The sequence below is a fragment of the Capsicum annuum genome, chromosome 3, assembly GCF_002878395.1.
Source record: "Capsicum annuum cultivar UCD-10X-F1 chromosome 3, UCD10Xv1.1, whole genome shotgun sequence".
Taxonomy (NCBI): Eukaryota; Viridiplantae; Streptophyta; class Magnoliopsida; order Solanales; family Solanaceae; genus Capsicum; species Capsicum annuum.
Window position 1 is genome coordinate 63,588,526 of NC_061113.1, and position 16,004 is coordinate 63,604,529.

Sequence of the window (16,004 nt, forward strand, 5' to 3'; positions counted from 1 at the left end):
AATTTTCTTGTGCATTATTATTCATCTTCTTAAGGGATACCTGATAGAGATCTAACAAGTGCCTTAACGTACGATAGGTACATTATCAGTGCCTTTTTTCTCAACAATAATAACATCTATTTTTTGTATTTTTTTGCACTGCTTTAGGATTTTCACCTATTTTTTAAACTACTGGTGAGAAAGGTTATCATTCAGTGTAGGATGATCACCATGATTGAAATTTCTTCCTCGACCAAGGTCACGACTAGGACTAGGGTCAGGACCTTTTTCTGTAACACCCCAATTTTCTAAACCGGAACACTACACGGTGCTCATGACCACAAAAAATTACAAGCCAACCCATGACTGATATCTGTACCTATACACTGTAATATATATCTTACTAATACGAAAAACATAAATATGTAGGCCATAAGGTTCAACTGAATAAAAAATCTGGTAAAATAACATCCATATGGGGGAAAGATACCCAAAACAACTAAAAACTAAATCAAATCTAAACTAAATCCGAACTGTATCCAAAAGACTTGAAGTACTGACTAAATAAGAAGTTGAAGAAATGTGTCTCCAACTAACTCCGTAAACTGAAAACTAACTGAAATAATAAATGAATCAAATTATATAATCTTTGAAAGAAGAGGACTCACTGAAACTCTGTATAATGGAATGCGACTGCTACTGCTGGTCTGGAACTCATGTATCTGAACCTATGGTGTAACATAAAGAGAAAGCACCATAGCACGAATGCGTCAGTACAACTGAAGTACTGAGTATATGAGTTAGGTAGGCTGAACATAAATAGGGTTACATGCATGAACAATGCTAACTAACTGACTGATATGAACGTGAGAGTGCAAACATGCATACATAGAAACTGAGATCGCGAATGTGTGATAGCTAAATCTGTACGCTAATACATAGTTTACTGACAACTGATCATGACTGATATTATTGTTCTGAATACATGGATGACTGTGCCTAACAGTCCTGCATTTGATGGAACTATCTGAGTTCCGTACTATAACTGAATTTGACTGTATCTGGAAGTCTTGGTATACTGATATCTGAAGAACTATCTGGGTTTTTTTACTGAGACTGAGCTTAAAACTGTGGGAGGTATTTGTTTAACTGATATGCCCCAATAATGCATATAGCTAAGTTGGGGTCCAATCTCTGCCCCGACTAGAGAGGTGTCAATACCGCGCCACTGGTAAGGACAGTTATGAATGACCCTCAACTGGCAGGTACTCAAATAAGAATGGTGGGAATCCTCAAATGACAGGTTAAGACACCTCATCAACCCTAGTCTAATAGGTTAAAATGTCTCAACCTACACTAGCTACGTAGTTCTAGAACACAAGGATGACTGCTAAGAATCACACCCTAAACTGGCAGATGAGTTCCCATCCTTGGGTTAACTCGGTGCTAACTTTTACTCCCATCTAAAGAGACTGAACATAATTTAACTGACTGTACAAGGACTGAGTAACTGACTGCCGTTGATTGATGGAATTACACTACTATCTGAGATTTTGCTGAGATCATGATATTTTGGAGGTTCCTGAGTCACATGACTGACAGAGTTCTATGGATCATGGCTTGACTGAGATTATCGGTATAACGTAACTTGGCTCTAGGCACACAACTATATTTTTGGGTACGAATACCCCAGGACTCGATGGAAGGAAACTGACACACATGACATGAATTGATCACAAGATTTGAGTCCACAATTCATAATATCGTACATAAGAGATTTCATACTAAGCATGGTTATCAACAATGTATTGCATGGAAAGGATTTCATGTAATATAGAAGTACTTGCACAACCTCAATATCATGTTCATTACATAATCATACTAGCAACACATATCAATAGCATGGAAGTTCATGTGGAATCATCTTAAGAGTTCACATAGCTTGTCATTTGAATACTATGGGGTCATGAGAACATGATTTTTAGCATTCTAGACATTTTAACAAACACCTTGCATGCACACTTTAGGGCATAGGTTTTCTCACCAATTTAAATCATCTTGAACCACCCAAATTCATGGGTTTTAACTACAAGCATGCATACATCATGAAAGTCAACTTAAATTAATATCTTGAAGCTTAAACAATGATCATTAACACGATCAACTTCACATAACAATAAGGAAGTCAAAGTTTCTCATTTTAAAGCATGGTTCTTGAACTCTATGTACGAAAGGGGTCCATAGATGAACACTACACATATCTGACTTAAGGTTCTTGATGTTTTTAAACTTGAAGGATTTGAAATCCTTTGATTCTTAGAAGATTGGGTCTTGTTCTTGGGGATTAAATTCAGAGAGAAACCCTAGTTTTTGTTTGTGAAATAATAATGAGCATAATGGCTGAATTCAGACTTATCTGGGTATATATAGGCGAGTGGTAAGTGACCAAAATACCCCTGTTAAAATGACCTGAAAATAAACTGAACGTGGCATGTGACGGTCCGACTGACGGTCCGTCACTTAGCCCATCAGATGTGGACCAGAAATTGGGTACACTGGATAAGAGTTGATGGCCTGGATGATGGTCCGTCACAACTTTGACGATCCGTCAACTCGTCTGTTAGTCTTTATCCAGTACGTGGATCAACTGTCTTGGCTGTGACGGTCAAATAGGCGGTCCATCACTTATATGGTGGTCCGTCAACTTGGCCATCATACTTGGGCGTTTCGGACAGTTCTAAGTAAAACATTCATAACTTCCTCGCCTGATGTCGGATTTGGACAAAATTGGCACCGTTGGAAAGCTAAGTCAATTTCCCATATGATAGAAAGTGAAAATCTCAAAAATTCCACGTATAAAAAGATAGGTTTGAATTTTAAAGTAAGTCCTAGCATCCTTGAGATGATTTCTAGCTAAAAAAAAGGCACGGGTATTACAATCTTGTTCTTGGGGATTAAATTTAGAGAGAAACCCTAGTTTTTGTTTATGAAATAATAATGAGCATAATGGATGAATTCGAACTTATCTGGGTATATATAGGTGAGCGATAAGTTACCAAAATACCCCTGTTAAAATGACTTGGAAATAAACTGAATGTGGCGTGTGATGGTCCGTCAGACACTTGACGATCCGTCACTTAGCCCGTCAGACATGGATCAAAAATGGGGTTCACTGGATAAGAGTTGACGGCCTGGATGACAGTCCGTCGCAACTTTGATGATCTTTCAACTCGTCCGTTAGTCCTTATCTAGTACGTGGCTCAACTGCCTTGGCTGTGATGGTCAAAGTGGCGGTCCATCACTTATGTGGTGGTCCGTCAACTTGGCCGTCATACTTGGGCATTTTCGACAGTTCCAAGTAAAACGTCCATAACTTCCTCGTCTGATTTGGATTTGGACAAAATTGGTACCTTTGGAAAGCTAAATCAATTGCCTACGTGATAAAAAGTGAAAATCTCAAAAATACCATGTATATAAAGATAGGTTTGCATTTTAAAGTAAGTCCTAGCATCCTTGAGATGATTTCTAGCTAGGAAGAAGGCACGGGTATTACAATATCTCCCCCTTGAGAACATTTATCCTCGAATGGAACTGATTGAGAGGGGAAACAATAATCTGAACATGAGTAGCTGGAACATGATCTTATGACTGACAAACTGAATGCGTTATACTGAACATGCATATCTGATGCACATGTAACTGATTCATGAATGCGTACTGGACTGATACATGTATGCATGACTGACTATACAATGGTACTTGATACCAAATTATGATGGAACATGAACACGAAATGAAATATCAAGTTGTATTAAATGCTAAACGTGAAACTGAATAAGCTTAAGGAGGACTGTTACCTTGAGCTTGATCTGGGTTGGCAAAGAAAAGGTAAGGGTACTTGGTACGCATGTCTGCTTCTGCTTCCTAAGTAGCTCCCTCAACGGACTGATTTCTCCAAAGAACTTTGATTAGAGGGACTTCTTTTCTCCTCAGCCTACGAATCTGATAGTCTAAAATTTCAACTGGAATCTCTTCATAAGAGAGGCTGTCCTGAACATCAATGTTCTGAATAGAGACTACAACTGCTAGGTCACCTATGTACTTCTTGAGCAAAGAGACATGGAGGACCAAATGAATTGAGGCTAGATCTGAAGGCAATTCGAGCTCATAAGCTACCTTGCTGAAGCGACTGAGAATCCTGAAGGGACCGACATAGTGGGGATTGAGTTTCCCTTTCTTGCCGAACCTCTTCACTCCCTTAATGGGAGAGATTTTAAGATAGACACAGTCATTGACCTTGAACTCGAGATCCTTTCTACAAACATCTGCATAAGACTTCTGTCGCCTTTGAGCAGCTCGAAGTCTCTCCCTCATCAACTAAACTTTCTCTAAGGTGTCGAATACCAAGTCAGGACTGATGACTGAGGCCTCACTAACTTCGAACCAACCAACTGGAGACCTACACCTCCTACCATAGAGAGCTTCGAATGGAGCCATCTGAATACTAGAATGATAGCTATTGTTGTATGCAAACTCAATCAAGGGCAAGTGGTCATCCCAACTTCCCTTGAAATCAATTGCACACGCCCTTAGCATATCTTCAAGAGTTTGAATGGTCCTCTCTGCTTGACCATCTGTCTGAGGATGAAAGGCGATACTGAGATGAACTTGGGTACCAAGAACCTTTTAGAATGCTTTCCAAAAGTAAGAGGTGAATTGTGTACCTCTGTCTGAGATAATAGATAATGGAATACCATGTAATCTGACCAACTCCCTGATATAGAGTTTGGTCTAATCCTCGGCTGAATAAGAGGTACGAACTGGAAGAAAATGAGCTAACTTGGTCATTCTATCTACAATGACCCAAACTGAATCATGTTGTTGACGAGTTCAAGGCAAACCCGTCATGAAATCTATGTTCACTTCTTCCCACTTCCAAGTAGGAATGGTGAACTCCTGCATGGACCTACTAGGTTTCTAATGCTCTATCTTAACATGCTGACATGTATAGCACTTAGCCACAAACTCTACAACATCTCTTTTTATCCCACTCCACCAATAGATTTTCCGCAAGTCACGGTATATCTTAGTGGCCCCTAGATGAATAGAGTATTGCGCACCATGCGCCTCTGTAAGAATTCGCTGCCTCAAGTCATCTATACCTGGAACACACAGACGACCCTGATAATGAAGAACACCATCTTTCCCTTGCAAGAAAGCCTCTACTTTCTAATTCTAAACTGACTCTTTTAGCTTGACAAGGTTGGGATCCCTTTCTTGCTTTTCTTTCATCTCGAAAACTAGAGATGACTCTGAATTACTCTGAATACATACAACACCTTTTGAAGAGTCGAATAAGTGAATGCTTAGTCTAGCAAACTGATGAATTTCTTGGGCTATCTTCTTTTTACTATCCTCAACGTGAGAAACACTACCCATGGAGAGTCTACTGAGAGCATCGGCCACAACGTTGGCCTTGCCCGGGTGATAAATGACACTTATGTCATAATCCTTCAAGAGCTCTAACCACCTTCTCTGATGAAGATTGAGATCTTTCTGAGAAAAGACATACTGGAAACTCTTATGATCTGTGAAAACATCTACATGAACTTTGTATAAATAATGCCTCCAAATCTTTAAGGAAAATACTACAGCTGCTAACTTAAGATCATAAGTAGGATAATTCTTCTCATGGGGCTTTAGCTTTCTGGAGACGTAGGCTATGACCTTACCATGCTGCATGAGGACACAACCTAAACCCACTCTGGACGCATCATAATAGACTATAAAACCGTCTGGCCCATCTGGAAGTGTTAGAACTGGGGCTGAGGTGAGTCGAGTCTTCAACTCTTGAAAACTCTTCTCACAAGAATCAGACCACTGAAACTTAACCTTCTTCTGAGTCAATCTGGACATAGGAGATGCAATAGAATAAAATAACTCAAAAAAGCATCTTTAATATCTAACCAAACCCAAGAAACTCCTGATATCTAATGGAGAGACAAGGCGAGGCCAGTTTCTTACCGCTTGAGTTTTCTGAGGATCTACTCTAATGCCATCACCGGAAATAATATGGCCAAGGAATGCTACTGATCTTAGCCAAAATTCGCACTTACTAAACTTGGTGAACAACTGATGGTCTCTGAGAGTCTGAATGACTATTATGAGATGGTCTGAATGATCACGCTTTGTGCGAGAATAGACCAGAATATCATCTATAAAGACTATGATGAATATTTCCAAGTGCTGCTTGAACACCCGATTCATCAAGTCCATGAAAGCTGAAGGGGCATTGGTAAGACCAAAGGATACAAGTAGAAATTCAAAGTGACCATACCGAGTACAGAAAGTTGTCTTCGGGATATCACATTCCCTAACTCTGAGCTGATGATAGCCTGATCTGAGGTCTATCTTGGAGAAATAATTGGAACCCTAAAGTTGGTCAAACAAATCATCTATTCTATGAAGTGGATACCTGTTCTTGACCATGACTTTGTTGAGCTGACGATAATCAATACACATCCTGAGGGAACCATCTTTATTGCGTACGAATAAGAATGGTGCACCCCATGGGGATACACTAGGCCTGATGAATCCCTTATCTAAGAGATTCTTCAACTGATCTTTCAGTTCCTTGAGTTCTGTTGGTGCCATTTTGTATGGCGGAATAGAAATAGGCTGAGTATCTGGGAGAAGGTCTATGTCAAAGTCTATTTCCCTTTTGGGAGGGATGCCTAGAAGATCTTCAGGAAAGACGTCTGAATATTCATTAACAACTGGAACTGATTCAAGACTGGGAGATTTGGAACTGGAATCCTTTACATGCATGAGATGATACACACACCCCTTTGAAATTATTCTCCTTGCCCAAAGGTAGGAAACAAGCTGACCCCTGAAAGATGAAGTACTACCCTTCCACTCTAGGACGGGCTCATTTGGGAACTAAAATTGAACTATCTGAGTCCTGCAGTCGACTGTGGCATAGCAGAAATAAAGTTAATCCATGCTGAGAATGACATCAAAATCAGTCATCTCTAATTCGACTAAATCTGCTGATGTGGATTTATGAAATATCATAATCGGGCAGTTCCTGTATACCCGCTGAGCCATGATAGTTTTACCCGCTGGGGTAGAGACTGAAAAAGGCTCTGCTAAAATTTTGGGACTAATTTTGAAATTGCCTACTATGTAAGGGGTAATAAAAGACAAGGATGCACCTAGATCTAGCAAAGCGTAAACATGAACATGGAAAATCTATAACGTACCAGTAATGACATCAGGAGAATTTTTCTAATCCTGTTGAGTTTGAAGAGCATAGAGTCTATTTGGGCGTTGCCCGCTAGTAGCATTGGAAGTGGCACCCTGCTGGTTCGGGCGATCGAACTGAGTTGTGGAATAATTTTACTGACCTTGATAACTGGACTGAGGATAATATCTGACTCTGTGACCTGGCTTGCCACAACTAAAACAAACATCACTACCGACTCTGCAAACACCCTGATGGTTCTTACCACAAGTTTGACATAGGGGATTAGTTTGGGCATTACTGACACTGCCCTGAGATTTAGAGCCGGGTGCCCTATCTCTAAACTTAGAAGCTGGAGCACTGGCTGAAGAATGAACTAGAGCTGATGACTTGGGACAAAACTGGGAACAATTTCCTCCCTCTGATTTGGACTGAGCAAAACTGAAACTGCCTGATCTTGCTCTCTTATTCTTCCTCTCCCTATCCCTAACCTTTTGCTCCTCTATTTGCTGAGCATGGGTCATAAGCCTGGCTAAAGTCATATCACTGTTCAACATTACAGATCTACACTTATTTACCATGCTATCATTCACTCCTGACACAAACTTGCTCATCTTAGCCCTGTTGTCTACAACCATATGAGGGGCATATCTGGCTAGATAAGTAAATCTGAGAGAATACTCCCTAACAGTCATTTTTCCCTACCTGAGGTTGATAAACTCAAGAACTTTGGCCTCTCTTAGCTCTTAAGGAAAGAATCTGTCTAAGAAAGCCGTGACAAATTCCTCCTACTCTATAGGACCTGGATCCTCTAACCTCTCAGGCTTCTACTGTTTGTACCAAGTGTGAGCAACATCCTGTAACTGGTATGTGGCTAACTCAGTGCTCTAAACAGAAGTAACTCTCATGATGTCAATGACCTTCTAGACTTGGCCAATGAACTCCGGAGGGTCTTTATCAGACTTAGGCCCGAAGAAAGATAAAGGGTTCATTCGGGTGAAGTCCTGAATTCTATCTGCTGCAGAATTCTGGGCAGCCATAGACTGAGCAAGTGTTGTGAATGCGGCTCTAAACTTTGCATGAGAAACATGCTCACCCAAAGGGTTTTCGGGATGAGGAACTGGCTGGTTTCTTCTCTTTTGAGGCATATTCTAAAATAAGAGAAGAACGAATTATACTGAGAGTTTAACTTGAGATTATGCTCGCTAGCACAACATGAATACTGAAAGAAGGAAAACTATTCCTAAAACATCTTATAGCCTCTTGTACATAAATATAGCGCGCAACACACCTATGCACAAGACTCTACTAGATGCAGCTTTCAGACTTCCTAGGACTCTATTGAACCTTAGGCTCTGATACCAAGTTTGTAACACCCTGGTTTTCTAAACCGAAATGCTACACGGTGCTCATGACCCCGAAGGACCACAAGCCAATCCATGACTGATATCTGTACCTATATACTGTAATATATATCATACTAATATGGAAAACATGAATATGTAGTCCATAAGGTTCAACTGAATAAAAAATTTGGTAAAATAACATCCATATGGGTGAAAGATACCCAAAACAACTGAAAACTGAATCAAATTTGAACTAAATCTAAACTGTATCTGAAAGCCTCGAAGTACTGACTAAATAAGAAGTTGAAAGAACATGTCTCCAACTAACTCCGTAAACTGAAATAATAAATTAATCGAATTATATCATCCTCGAATGAAGAGGACTCACTGCAACTCTGTATACTGGAATGCGACTGCTACTGCTGGTCTGGAACTCATGTCTCTGAACCTATGGTGTAACATAACGAGAAAGCACCATAGCGCAAATGCGTCAGTACAACTGAAGTACTGAGTATACGAGTGAGGTAGGCTGAACATAAATAAGGTTACATGCATGAACAATGCTAACTAACTGACTAATATAAACGTGAGAGTGCAAACATGCATACATAGAAACTGAGATCGTGAATGCGTGATACCTAAATCTGTACACTAATACATAGTTTACTGATAACTGATCATGACTGATACTGTAGTTCTGAATACATGGATGACTGTGCCTGACAGTTTTACATCTGATGGAACTATCTGAGTTTCGTACTATAACTGAATTTGACTGTATCTGGCAGTCCCAGTATACTGATATTTGAAGAACTATCTGGGTTCTTTTACTAAGACTGAGCCTAAAACTGTGGAAGGTTGTTATTTAACTGACATTCCCCAATAATGCATATAGCTAAGTTGGGGTCCAATCTTTGCCTCGACTGGAAGGATGTCAATACCGCGCCACTGGTAAGGACAGTTGTGAGTGATCCTCAACTGACAGGTACTCAAATGAGAATGGTGGGAACCCTCAAATGACAGGTTAAGCCACCTCATCAACCCTAGTCTGACAGGTTAAGATGTATCAACCTACACTAGCTACGTAGTTTTGGAACACAGGAATGACTGCTAAGAATCACACCCTAAACTGGCATATGAGTTCCCATCCTTGGGTTTACTCGGTGCTAACTTCTACTCCCATATGAAGAGACTGAACATGATTTAACTGACTGTACAAGGACTGAGTAACTGACTTCCGTTGACTGACGGAATAATACTACTATTTGAGATTTTGCTGAGATCATGAGATTTCAGAGGTTTCCTAAGTCACATGACTGACAGAGTTTTATGGATCATGACTTGACTGAGATTATCGAGATAACGCGACTTGGCTCTGGGCACACAGCTATATTTTTTGGGTACGAATACCCCCAGGACTCGATGGAAGGAAACTGACACACATGACATGACTTGATTACAAGATTTGAGTCTACAATTCATAATATTATACATAAGGGATTTCATACTAAGCATAGTTATCAACAATGTATTGCATGGAAAGGATTTCATGTCATATGGAAGTACTTGCACAACCTTAATATCATGTTCATTGCATAATCATACTAGCAACACATATTAATAGCATGGAAGTTCATGTGGAATCATCTTAAGAGTTGACATAGCTTGTCATTTGAATACTATGGGGTCATGGGAACATAATTTTTAACATTCTAGGCATTTTAACAAACACCTTGCATGCACACTTTGGGGCATAGGTTTTCTCAACAATTTTAATCATCTTGAACCATCCAAATTCATGGGTTTTAACTACAAGCATGCATACATCATGAAAGTCAACTTAAATTAATATCTTGAAGCTTAAGCAATGATCATTAACATGAACAACATTACATAACAACAAGGAAATCAAAGTTTCTCATTTTAAAGCATGGTTCTTGAACTCTATGAACGAAAGGAGTCCATAGATGAATACGACACATATTTGACTCAAGGTTCTTGATGTTTTTGAACTTGAAGAATTTGAAATACTTTGATTCTTGAAGAAGATTAGGTCTTGTTCTTGGGGATTAAATTCAGAGAGAAACCCTAGTTTTTGTTTGTGAAATAGTAATGAGTATAATGGCTGAATTCGGACTTATCTGGGTATATATAGGTGAGTGGTAAGTGACCAAAATACCCCTATTAAAATGACCTGGAAATAAAATGAACGTGGCGTGTGACGGTCCGATTGACGGTCTGTCAGACACTTGACGCTCCGTCACTTAACCCGTCAGACGTGGACCAGAAATGAGGTTCACTCGATAAGAGTTGACGGCCTGGATGACGATCCATCACAACTTTGACGATCCGTCAACTCGTCCTTCAGTCCAGTACGTGGCTCAACTGCCTTGGCTTTGATGGTCAAAGTGGCGGTCTATCACTTATTTGGCGGTCCGTCAACTTGACCGTCATACCTGGGTGTTTCCGGCAGTTCCAAGTAAAACGTCCATAACTTCCTCGTCTGATGTCGGATTTGGACAAAATTAGTACCTTTGGAAAGCTAACTCAATTTTCCACGTGATAGAAAGTGAAAATCTCAAAAATACCACGTATACAAAGATAAGTTTGCATTTTAAAGTAAGTCCTAGAATTCTTGAGATGATTTCTAGCTAGGAAAAAGGCACGGGTATTACATTTTCACACTTAGATTGGTGAAAATTTGCATCATTCACTTCAGAAAATGGAGCAGTACCAGGAGGCCGATTTTCAAGATTTTTCATCAAAAGATCATTATGTTGTTCAATAATAAGAAGATGTGAAATAAATTCAGAATACTTGTTAAATTCTATTTCTCGGTATTGCTACTACAAGAGCATACATGAGGCAGGGAAGGTGGAGAATGTTTTCTCTAGCATATCATGATTGATGATATTTTCTCCACATAAATTTAATCATAATTTAATTTAAAACATGACAGGATTATACACGGTTATATTATTAAAATCTTGTAATCTCAAATGGGTCCATTCATAATGTGCCTGTGGAAGAATGACCATCTTCGGGTGGTCATATATATCTTTTAAATTATTCTACAGTATAAGTAGATCCTTCACAATGAGATACTTCATTTTTAAGACCTCATTCGAGTGATGGGGGAGAAATATTATGATTCTGATACGGTCTTGATTAAATATCCGACTTTTATCTTTGATGGTGTCTACTAGACCCATCACATTCAAATAGATTTCAATATAAAGTGCTCAAAGTAAGTAGGTTTTGTCTGATATATCTAGGGCAAGAAATTTACGTTTAGATAGATCTGATATTATTTTAAGAAAAATAAGTTCTTACTTTTATTACTTATAAAAATATTTGCTCGAGATGACAGAGTCTCGTACTAATAATATGTTATGAAATAAAGACTAAATACTAAACAACAAAAATAACCAAGAGATAAATAGAGAGTAAAGAATGAAGTAGTTGTGTTAATTCACTCTTCGTGTGTATATATATATTTGTTACAAGGAAGAGGTATATATAGAGGCCAACTTGCTTGGTCACTACTCCTATTATACTAGCGGCAGAGGTACTTGAAGGCCAAGTAAATTTCTTGGCCACTAATCCTTTATACATGGACTTATCCTTATATTATACAACAATAAGATATGGCAAAGTAGGCCATTCTTTTGGACTTATCGAAGTACAAGATATTGAGGAGTCTGTACTAGTAGGGAGCCAATATATATTAGTTTTTTGTTTCAATTTATACGATACAAGTAGAATTTAAATAATCAATTATATTTTTATATATATATATTTTTAGATATTTTAAGTTGTTAAATACTGTAATTTATAATATATTTTTTATGTAATTTCAAATAATATGTATTACTCTACTTGTCTTAAGTTTTGTGGCATTGATACAATTTCAATAGTCAATTTTAATTTTTAAAAATATTTTAAGTTGTTAATTATTGTAATTTGTAATACTTTTTCTTTTGTCCCAATTTAAGTGGCACTAATATAATTTTGAGAGTCGATTAAATTATTTTTTATATCTTTTAAATATTTTAAGTTGTTAATTATTTTGATTTATAATACTTCTTACATAATTTTTTTAAAATATATAACAAATTCTTTTTTAAAAGTAAGATAAATAAATTAAAACGGCGAAAAAAAGGGGAGGCAAAGGAATAACCAATGAAATTGTGTCAAAATAGACATGGTGATTTGCGACGTGCTTTGGAACAATTTCATTGACCTTAAATATTTTAAGTTGTTAATTATTGTGATTTATAATATTTTTTTCTATCCCAATTTAAGTAGCACTGATATAATTTCGAGATTCAATCAAATTTTTTATGTTTTTCAAATATTTCAAATTGTTAATTATTGTGATTTGTAATATTTTGCCCGTATTCTTTTAAATATATAACAAATTTTTAAAAAATAAAATAAATAAATTAAAACAAAAAAATAAAATAAAAAGGGAGGCAAAGGAATGTCCAATGCAATTATTCCATAGCAGACATGTTTACTTGTTGCCTGCAGAACAATTTCATTGGCCCCTTTGCATTACAAGTAAGTAGATTTTCTCAAATAGAATTCTCTCCCGTTATATGCGCAGAAATTATAATTGTAATATTTTTGAACATATAATAGTTGAGATGCAGAAAATTACATAGGTGACCCTCATAGTGGGTGATTTTGGCTTTTTGGCCTCCATAAGAAAAGTCTCTAAAGATTAGTCTTTCTATCTTTTTATGTATAATACAAGTATATTTTTATCCCTCTACACCTCAAATATTTTTAAATTTTTCATTCTTATTTGTTTCTTAACTTCTATTTTTATTTTTTTATTTTTTACCTTAATATTTATTTTTTTCTTGTGTTAATCCATCTGTCTCAACTTTTATTTTTTATTTTTTACTTTTTTCTCTTTTCTCTTTTTTTTTCCTCAAACATTATTTATTTCTACGTTTCTGTCTCTTTTTTTAATTCGTTGATCTCAATCTTTATTTTTTATTTTTTTATTTTCTTCATTTTTCATTTTTCTTTTTTATTTTTCTCAAACTTTTTTTTTCTTCTCATGAATGTTTTTCTCAATCTCTTTTTTTTTTATTCTTCTCTTTTTTCTAACCTTTATTTTTTTATTTTTTTCTCAATCTCTTTTTTTATTCTCTATTTTGTTTGTTCTATTTTTTTTCTCAACTTCTATTATATTTTGCTAATAAATAAAAAATTGGATAATCCGCAAGGGAATTTTTTTTTTTTTGACTCAAAACAAATTTAAGGGTTTGACTTCTTGTTAGGAAGTCCTTTGGGATAAGTCTTGCCTCTAAGGCAAAAATTATAGAATAACTCATAAATCAAGACACAATGTGGTAGTGTCAAGTCTTGCTTGTGGACCATAACTTGTTCTTTGAACATCCTTAAGTCTTGCTTCTAAGGCAAGAACCATGGAACATCTCATGAATCAAGAAATAATGTGGTAGTGTCAATACTTGTCCATTAGGTGTAACTTGTTCTTTTGGGAGGTTCTTGTGCTAAGTCTTATCTTAGAGACAAGACTAACAGAGCATCACATAAATTAAGACACAATATAATAGTGTCAACTCTTATCCATGGGGCATAACTTGTTGGATAAGTTTTGCCTCTAAGGCAAGAGTTATAGGGTATCTTATAAATCAAGACACGATGTAGTAGTTCAACTCTTACCTATGGGGCGTAACTTGTTGTTTGAAAGTCCTTGGACTAATTCGTGCCTCTAAGGCAAGAGTTATAGAATATCTCATAAATCAAGACATAATGTGGTAGTGTCAACTCTTACCCGTTGGGCATAACTTGTTGTTTGAAAGTCCTTAATTTATAAAACATCTCATAAATCAAGACACAATGTGATAGTGCCAAATCTTGCTCATGGAGCGTAACTTATTGTTTAAAAGTCCTTGGTCTTAGTCTTACCTGTAAGACAAGAATTGTAGAACATCTCATGAATCAAAACATAATGTGATAGTGTCAACTCCTACCCATGAGGCGTAACTTGTTGTTTGAAAGTCCTTGGATTAAGTCTTTTCTCTAAGACAAAAGTTATAGAATATCTCATAAATCAAAACACAGTGTGGTAATATCAACTCTTGCCCATAGGGCACAACTTGTTGCTTGAAAGCTCTTGATCTAAGTCTTGCCTCTAAGGAAAAAGTTATAAAGCATCTCCTAAATCAATACACAATGTAGTGGTGTCAACTCTTGCCTATGGGGCATAACTTGTTGTTTGATGGTGCTTGGGCTGGGTCGTACCTCTAAGACAAGAGTTATAGAGCATTTCATAAGTAAAAAATACAATGTGTTAGTGTTGACTCTTACACAATGTACATAACTTGTTTGAAAATTCTTGGGATAAGGCGTGCTCCTAAGGAAAGAGTTGTAGAACATCTCATAAATGAAGACATAACGTGGTAGTCAACTCTTTTCCATTGGGCGTAATTTGTTGTTTGAAAGTCATTGAGCTACGTCTTGCCTCTAAGTCAGGAAGTGTAGAACATCTCATAAATGAAAGCATAACGTGGTAGAGTCAACTCTTGCCCGTGGAGCATAATTTGTTGTTTGAAAGTTCTTGAGCTAAGTCTTGCCTCTAAGGTACGAGTTATAGAACATCTCATAAATAGAAACACAATGTGATAGTGTCAACTTTTACCCATGAAACGTAACTTTTTGTTTGAAAGTCATAAGTCTTGCCACTATAATGTGGTAGTGAAAACTCTTGCTCATGGGGCGTAACTTGATTGGAAGAAATCGAAAAAAATAAAAAAAACAATAAAAATTATGAAAAAAGAAGAAAATAAGAAAAATATTAAAAAATAAAAATAAAAATCGAAGAAAATAAAAAAGAAAAATGTAGAAAATATAGAAGTTGAAGGAAGAAAAGAAAAAAAATAAAGGTTGAGAAAAAATAAAAAAAGAGACAAAATAAAAAAAAAGATTGAGAAAAAAATAAAAATCAAAGAAAAATAAAAAGGAGAAAAAATTTTAAAAAAAAAAAAAAGAGGTTGAGAGGTGAAAAAGAAAAAAAAAAGTAAAGGTTGAGAAAAAATTAAAAAAAATTAAAAATAAAAATCAAAGTAGAATTAAAAAAAAGAGATTTTTTTTTTTTAAATAGAAGTTGAGAGGAGAAAGTGGAAAAAAAAAGGTAAGAATTGAGAAAAAAAAAAGAGAGAGAGAGAGAGAGGGAGAGGGAGAGAGAGAAAAGAAAAGATAAAAAATTAAGTAAAATAAAAAAGAGAAAAAATAAAAATTGAAAGATAAATTATTATGGAATTGTTTAGATATATTTAAGATAATTAGGGATAAATAGATAATTGTGCTATATATAAAAAAAAAAGATTAGTTTTATAAGGTCATTCTTATGAAGGATAAAAAAATAAGTCACCCATTATAAAGATCATTCATGT